Here is a 9,042-nt window from a genome sequence, read left to right as displayed (position 1 = left end):
CGGGCCCAGCCGCTCCGTGGCATGTGGGATCTTCCCAGACTGGGGCACGAACCCGTGTCCTCTGCATTGACAGGTGGACTCTCAACCACTGCACCACCAGGGAAGACCAGAAGTCTGAATTTTTAAGAAACTCCTCAGTTGATTGCAAAGCAGGTGCACTGAGGACCACGTTGAGAAACTAGACCTTCCAGTCCTATCTCGCAGCTGGTATGCTTTGCACAGTACTGACTTCTAATACCACCTTTTCGAATCTAGGTTCCCCAACCTACTTTCTGGTGACTTTAGACAGTCACTTCTCTTCTCTGAGTCTCACTTTCCTCCTTTGAAAAATGGATAGAGTATGAAGGAGGCCTACCCTACTTCTGTGAGAGACATCTGATATTAACACACAGTGAAATGATTCAGAACCTAAGAGAATGGGAAACTTTCAAAGGGAAATGACTATCCTTGTTCCTGGTCAACATATCTTCCTGCCCTGCAGTGAAGAGACACCCCAAAAGGGCAGAGATCTTTTTGACAAACATTTTCTAAGCAGGGTCCTCTTACTGTAAAGATTAATGATTTACCTTAATAGGTAGATACCCTGCCCTTGAAAGATTGTTTTCGTGCAAGAAATTGATAATAGAAACTTTAGGACAGGGATGGGAAGGGGATTTATTTCTTACTGCTTACTCCTTTATACCTTTAGAAATTTGTAACTTGTGCATGTATTACCTATTCAAAAGTAGTAATAACAGTTATAAAGTCTTCCATTAAAGATAGAGAATAGAATAGACATATCTAATTTGGTTCCCTCCTGAAATTCTACTAAAACTTCAATTAAAGGAATTTTTTTTAAGGCATTAAAGATCATTTTGAAAAGATTTAAACCCACAAAGATGGGGACATGAGAAAAGGAGATCACAGAAACAACATTTGGAAGGTGGAGAGCAAGATGCATCAATGGTACTGACTTGGCATATCCAAGAGAGCCGAGAAGCAAGCTGGCCTTGGGGAATGGTGAGAATGAATCTGAAGTATCTGTGGAAACCTCAAAGGGCTCAGGAGTGGTGGCATCAAGTACCTCCGGAAGTGAATGAGAAGGGAAGGGAGCAAAAGTGAGGGCTGGTTACAAGATGGTTAACAAACAGTTAGATCCCTAAATCCCCTCCCCCACTTCATGCTCGTGGAAGACTGCCTCTCCCCAATCCCAGAAGAAATAAAGGGTTTTTGTTTTTGTTTTTTTCCAGAGGGAACAAAACAAGAGGGTTTCTGCTATGGGGAAAACCAGGCACAGTCAAGGGCAAAGGTATTTTACAGAAATCAAAGGAATTAAAGCAATACGCACATGGAATACTGAGACCCCAGACCTAATTCTCCAGAAGACTGGCCACGGCCTTTACCCTAAAGGCTAGATGCTGGGAAAAATCTCCACAGGAAAATGTGTTCAGCCCAAGAGGAAAGATCTATGGAATCCCACATCAGAGATTCCCCGTACAAATTTCCCAGGCAGATAACCCTCACATCAAGTTCTCAATTGAGAAGCCCCAACCACATGCCCATAGGTACAAGATGTCTTTTTAGTCCTTCACTCTTTTTTTTAAGTCCCTGACTCTTAAACATGAGCAGGTACTCTGACATGAATGATAGAGACAAAACAAACAAGTAAAAATAGAGAAAGTGCAGGGAGAAGAAAACTTCCAAAACCTAACAATTTTCTCAAATAAGTAAGAGAAAATACTGTATACATGAAACAAGAACAGAATGCCATAAAAAAGTAACAAGCAGAAAATAAAATAGAGCTCTTGAGAAATCAAAATATAAGCACACAAATAAAATTCTCACTAGAAGAGTTGGAAGAGAAAAGTTCAGAAAATCAGAGAACCAGCCCAGAAAGTCTAATATCTGAATAATAAGAGTTCCAAAAAAAAAGAGAGACAACAGAAAAAACACAGAGGGAAGGAAATCATCAAAGGAATAATTACAGAAAACTTCCCAGAACTGAAGGACAAGAGTTTGTTTTCAGATTGAAAGGGCCTACCCACTGCTCAGCATAATGGATAAAAATGGATTCACACCAATATGAAATTTCAGAACACTGAAGACAGAGAAGATCCTGAAAGTTCCCAAAGAAAAGAAACAGATCTCTTAAAATGGATCAGGACAGGGACTTCCCTGGTGGTGCAGTGGTTAAGAATCTGCCTGCCAATGCAGGGGACACGGGTTCAAGCCCTGGTCCAGGAAGATCCCACATGCCACAGAGCAACTAAGCCTGTGCACCGCAACTACTGAGCTTGTGCTCTAGAGCCCATGAGCCACAACTACTGAGCCCACATGCCACAACTACTGAAGCCTGCGCACCTAGAGCCCGTGCTCCGCAACAAGAGAAGCCACTGCAATGAGAAGCCCGCGCACCACAACGGAGAGTAGTCCCTGTTCACCGCAACTAGAGAAAGCCCGCGCACAGCAGTGAGGACCCAACACAGCCAAAAATAATAAATAAATAAATATGCTGCAAAAAAAAACCAAAACAACAACAACAAAAAAATGGGTCAGGACAGAATGTGCAAGGCCTTCAAAAATGCAGAGGAAAAATATTTCCAACCTAGAATTCAACTCCAAGCCAAACCATCAATCAAGTGGGAGGGTAGAATAAAGACATTTTCAGACATAGAAGTTCTCCAAAATTTTCCATTCTAAGCACCTTTATTCAGGAAGCTACCAGAGGATGTGCTTTATCAAAAAAAAGGGGCGGGGAGGGGAGATTAACCATGAAAAAGAAACACCTAGGATTTAGAAAATACAGGAGAGGGATGAAGGGAATCCCCAAGAGGCTTGGGAAGGGAGATTCCAGGAGGAAAGCTGTAGACCAGACTACTCACTGCCAGCCACCTATTCACCTTCAGACCTACGCCTTGCCCCCAACACTCCCTCAGGGCCTGGCACAGCACCTACCAATGCCCTAGGAATATATGTGGGGGTAAATGAATGAAGCTTCAAGCCCGTGGCAATGTGGTGGCAGAAATGGTGGCCTTTCAGTACCTCCATTGCCATCTGTGCCCACAGAAGCCATAATCAGCTTCCTTCAGCAGAGCCAAAACTGCTGCTCTCTCTCCCTCGGTGGTGGGGAGGTGGGGAGAGGGGCAGAGAACCCACTAGGGCTCAATCTTATCATTCCAGAAAAGGGCCCTTGGCCCCTCCTCACCCAGGCACCTCCCAGGCTCCTCGCCTCCCTAGGCCTCTGTCCCTGGTGTCTCAGAGCAATGCCCTTGATGGGATAGGGCTGAAAAGTGTGGTCAGACACGATCAGAGCCACAGCAATTCTGTCAGCCTGACTCTGGTCCCAGACCTCATTCCTTTAAGTCTCAGGGACCAAGGGGAAAGCAGACAGACCTGGGGTTTGTGGCTGTACACAATGGAGGCTTCTCATTCAACCTTAGATGCCCCTGTCTATAATTAGCAAGGTTACTTCCAGCACTACTTGTCAGCAAACTCCTGCAAATAATGCTGCTGTGAATGACCTTTTTCATCTTGCAAATGGGAGAGAAAAATGGTGAGGATCCTCACCCGTGAAAGAGATGAAATGGTACAGTTTTATTCACTACAGCATTATGGGTATTATCAAAAGAAAGGAAAAAACCTGAACATCCATCTACAGGGGGCTGATTATATCATTTATGACACAGAAATGTTGTGAACTATTATGCAATCATTAAAATGAATGGGGCCAATCCTTGTGTACTGAAATGGAAGGAGTCCCAAGATATATTGTTAAGTAAAAGGTAGTAAAGTACAGAACGGTGAAAATGAGATGCTACAATTTGTGTAAAGGAAATAGATAGCTCTGCATTTGCTTGAAAATTATATAGAGAGAATATTACTAGAAAAATACATATAAATTGGTAAATTTTTGCCTCTAAGAAGAAAATTGGGGTGGCAAGGGATAGGGATGAGATGACTTTTCACTAAATTATCTTCTTGACTTTCTAAATTTTGTATCATATACACATATTCATTACATATACAAAAAATTAAGCTGAATTTTTTTAAATGACATCTACAACTCATAGGGATCTTGAGATGCTCCTCTTTCCTGGTCTATGAAGGCTGAAGTTCTCTCCCCTGAGGGCTAAGGAGCCAAGGAGCCGTTGCCACCATAATTCTTGGAAGAGCGGAGAAGAGAACCCAGGAATACAGCTCCCCGGGAGCTTTCATAGCCCCTTCCACATGTGAGGTCACACATCCCTCAGCAGAGACCACCGCTGTACCCTCTCCATGACCTGGCAACTCCAAGCCACTCCACACCCGTGCTGCCTCCAAATGAATCTTCTAGAAGTTCACCTCTGCTCTTGCCTAAACACTTTAACCGCTTCCACTGTCAACCAATTAAATCTAAACTCTGGGGAGTCTGGCCCAGGCATTAGTATTTTATAATTCTTCAAGTGACTCTAATGTACAGCTCAAATGGAAAGCCATGGCCTTGGAACACTGCTGTCCAATAGAACTTTCTGAGCTAATGGAAATGTTCTGTATCTGCTCTGTCCAATACAGTAGCCAATAGCCACATGAGACCACTGAATACTTAAAGAGTGGCTCATATGACTGAAGAAGGGAATATTTCGTTTTAATTAACTTACATTTAAATAGATATGTTAAAAGAATAGCTTTAGAGAATGAATCCAATGATTCTCACTTTTTAAAAAACAGAGGGGCTTCCCTGGTGGCGCAGTGGTAGGGAGTCCGCCTGCCGATGCAGGGGACACGGGTTCATGCCCCGGTCCGGGAAGATCCCACATGCCGCGGAGCGGCTGGGCCCGTGAGCCATGGCCGCTGAGCCTGTGCGTCCGGAGCCTGTGCTCCGCAACAGGAGAGGCCACAACAGTGACAGGCCCGTGTACTGCAAAAAAAAAAAAAAAAAAAAAACAGAATCCAGGAGTTCCCTGGTGGCCTAGTGGTTAGGATTCCGGGCCTTCACTGCTGTGGCCCAGGTTCAGTCCCTGCTTGGGGAACTGAGATCCCGCAAGCTGCATGGTGGCCAAAAAAATTAAATAATAAATAAAAATAGAATCCTCTTTATATACAGGATATTATACATACAGAAGAGTTATAAAACATAAGCATTTTTAAGAAAACTAGCTAAGGGAATTCCCTGGTGGTCCACTGGTTAGGACACCTCATTCTCACCGCCAAGGGCCTGGGTTCAATCCCTGGTCCAGGAACTAAGATCCCACAAGTCTGTTCTAAGCCTGTTCTCAACAACCCCCTTTACAGATGGAAAACTGAGGCACAGAAAGGTTGAGTAACTTGTGGCTGGTCACATGGTTGGTAAGTGGTGGAGTGGGACTCAAACGCAGGTAAATGGGTTCCCAAGCCCATGTGGACACCCACATTCATTGTAGTAGTGCCAGCTTTACCAGCAAAGAAGGCTAATACCTAGAAGCTCACTGCAAAGTAACCCATTTTCTTGAACTAAGTATTACTCAATCGAATCTGATAAATACAGTGATCACTGATTTTATCAAGCATTTACCATGTTCCTGGCTCTATTCAAAGCCCTTTAAAATACATTAAATTCATTCAATCCTCATCACAACCCTTTTTACAGACATGGAAAGTGAAACTCACCCATTTCACAGACATGCAAACTGAGACTGGGAGCAGTGAAGTAGGTTTCCTAAAGCAATACAGTGTGTCACAGTGGTGGAGCAGGTACTTAGACCCTGTTATCTCTGACTCTTAACCACACTGACTCCTTGTAAAATGCATAAAACCATGAATGCTTTTTTTTTTTTTTTTTTGGCGGTACAGTGGCCTCCCACTGTTGTGGCCTCTCCCGTTGCGGAGCACAGGCTCCAGACGCGCAGGCTCAGAGGCCATGGCTCATGGGCCCAGCCGCTCCGCGGCATATGGGATCTTCCCAGACCAGGGCATGAACCCGTGTCCCCTGCATCAGCAGGCAGACTCTCAACCACTGAGCCACCAGGGAAGCCCATGAATGCTTTTTTATTTTGGGAGGCACCAGGGGGAAGGGCCAATGGAGGCGGTTTTGAAAACCACTGTTCTAAACTTCCCATCCTTCTCTCCTCCATTTTCCAGAAGGGGTAACCGGGCCCAAGAAGTAGTAATGGGAGCAGGTCACACAGCGTTGAGGGCTGGGACCAGAGCCAAACCCCTCGACTCTCTCTTAGGAGTTAAAGGGAAGGAAGCTGACATTTCCTTTGAAACTAATGAGCAGGTAAGGTTTTCACTCAGATGATCTCCTTTTCACTTTACAACCACACCATAAGGGTAGCTATTTGTATTAGTATTTTTGCAGTGGAAGAAAATTTTGTTTAGAAATTCTAGTTAAGTCATTTGCTAAAAGCAAGTTTCAAACAAACACAGATTGTTTCCACTAGACTACATTGCCCCTTCCTCTAGTACTCTAAATTCCACAACCCTACTGCTGTGCCAGTTCCTCCTTCTTCCTGACATGGACAGAAAGAAGTCCGCCACCATCTTCCCTGACCTAGCTCCTCCAGACTCGCTTCACAACCCTAGAGCCAGATCTGCACCCTCAAGCCTTCTCTGCTCTAGGGCCCCAGGTCCACTGTCTGTCTTGACCTCTCCCACACACAAATGTAGAATCAAGCACCAGCATCAAAGGAATCATCTCACTGAGACATCTGTGAATCGGTTCCAAGCTGGACTAGCAGTCGGGGGCCTGTGACCGAGTGTTTTAGACCTTACTAATCAAATGGAGGTCCAAAGCAGCAGCACCTTGGATGATGAAATAGAAATGTGGGCACCCCACACCTACTGAGTTAGAATCTGCTTTTTAAGAGGATCCCCAGGTGATTCATTTGCACATTAAAGTCTGCAAAGCGCTAAATTAGACCTGAATCCCAGGGGAAGCAGGTTTATGCCCGCCCCTGTAACTGACCCTCTGTGGCTCTTGGCTTGGTTGTTAGGGGCAGCTGTGAATTGGTTGATGATGTTATTGTAAGGAGAACTTGGATATTAAATTGCAACCAAGGCCTGGGAGATTATTGCAACAAAGGGAACCCTGGTTGTTTTATTGCAACCAGCATCTGCATGGCAGACTGAATGACAGGCCCAAGAGATTTGTTGCAAAAAGAATTTAAGAAGCCTTATTGCCATCTCCATGCAACAACGTGGAGAAATGGATAGGAGTCTTTGGTTTAAACTAAATTGGGGTGTGCTAAATTGGAAAATAGTTTAAAAAACATGTTTGTTGCACTGAAACGGCATATTTATAATACTGGCCTGAACACTAAATAAAAGGAAACCAATTGTGACACTGGATTTACTGAAACATTTCTAAGAACTTGTGACAAGATTCTCTCCTAACAACAATAAGAACAACAAAGAAGGGTATTAGTCTGACAGAATCTGGACTATCACACTGACTGCATTTCAAACTGGAATGCATGGTAGAGTAAACACCAACTGGATCTAGCTGCTCTGTTGCAACAAGTTTGGATTTGCTATCGAAACAAATCGACAAGTCTGTGGCTGAGGGCACGCATGAGGACTTTGCAGAGTGCCCCGCTGTGCCAGCAGCCTGGGGCCTGGAGTGCCTGTGGACAGGGCCAGCCACCTCCTATCACAAGGTGGGATTATGCTGAGAGGCCACATTTTACAAAGGCAACAATTGTGAAATGCATTGCCATGGACATAAGGACAACCAACTGATATGAAGGTCTGCAGGGAGCAAGGTCAGGCCTCAGCTAATGATAAGCAGCCCTTCCATGTCTGTGATGTTGGCAGGGAAGTAATGTGATCCCATCTTACAGTTGAAGAAACTGAGGCTCAGGGAGAAGTTCAGGGGGTAGCCCAAGTTCTCATGACTAGTGAACAGCAGGGTAGGATGTGGATCTGGGCCTTTTGGCTTCATCCTGTGCTTCTTTTTCAGGGAGACTTTGCATATGCTTTGAAGTAGGATCAGGAAACTTGTGGGAAGAAAAACACACATATTTTCTCTCTTCAAACCTAGAATATTTTGTTGCAAAGTTTTAAGGATCTGAACATACTGTAACATAAGATCCAAATAGCTTATTTCTAAGTTACCATAGGTGTCTGGAATTTCGGCAAATCCAAGATCAACAGAGTGACAGCAAATCAAAGATGTAATTACGGCAAAGTCTTGTTTGGCTTAATGGTAAGCGACGTGAATTCAAGTTTTGGCTCTATCAGTTCTTAACATATAACCTAGCCTAAAATGTTGTCTCTGGAATCCGGCAAGCTCACATTCGTCCTTTAAGGCCCAACTCAAAAGTCACCACTTTGTGAAGCCTTCCCAGATTTTTCCCCACTCTCACCGCCCCGAGAGAGCTAGTGACTTCACGTTTTATCGATGGTTTGGGATTTACTGGCATTCTACTGTCTCTTCCCACTAGAACAGAGCTCATCTTTGAGGGCTTAACTGGTGGTAAAGCCCAGATCTCTTTTGCCGGGAAGTAGCAGAGAACCGAGACCTAATGCACATGGAACGTGGCCACTTTGTGCCACAACCCCTCCGAAGCTTCCTCGATACCGAATTCCACAAAGGCCGTCGTAGGGCGCAATCCCCGACGTTTCAGGAGCCGCCCCACAGACTGTAAGCACGTCGAGGTCCAGGCCAAACCTCTGTGCGCTCAGGGGCGCGGTGCCCAGCTCTCGCCCCGGCTCGGCTCCCAGCACGCTGCCATGCACTCGGTGCCCAGCAAACATTCGTGGATAGGGATGGAGCCGAGGGCAGGGAGACACTGCGCCTAGACGTCGACAGTTGGCAGCGCCGAAGCCGCAGTTGGGAGCGACCCGAGGGGCCGGGGGAGGGGCGCCAGGCCGCTCCGTCCTGCCGGGCGCCAGCTCCTCCCGGGCGGGCGGGCACCCACCGACAGCGGGCACACAAAGCCTACTCGGCTTGCTCGGCAATCGGCTCCTCACGCCTGTGTCGCCGCGCACCGCCAGGCGGCTCCAGGTTGGGCGTCGGGCAGTGGCAGGCACAGGGCGTCAAGAAGCCGCACTCATCAAACCGCCGCGGGAGGGAGCGCGGAGGAGGGAGGAGGAGGAGTGAGAAAG

This window comes from Phocoena sinus, chromosome 1, assembly GCF_008692025.1.
Source record: "Phocoena sinus isolate mPhoSin1 chromosome 1, mPhoSin1.pri, whole genome shotgun sequence".
Classification (NCBI taxonomy): Eukaryota; Metazoa; Chordata; class Mammalia; order Artiodactyla; family Phocoenidae; genus Phocoena; species Phocoena sinus.
The sequence above is the reverse complement of the archived record's forward strand: the minus strand, read 5'-3'. Positions refer to the sequence as shown.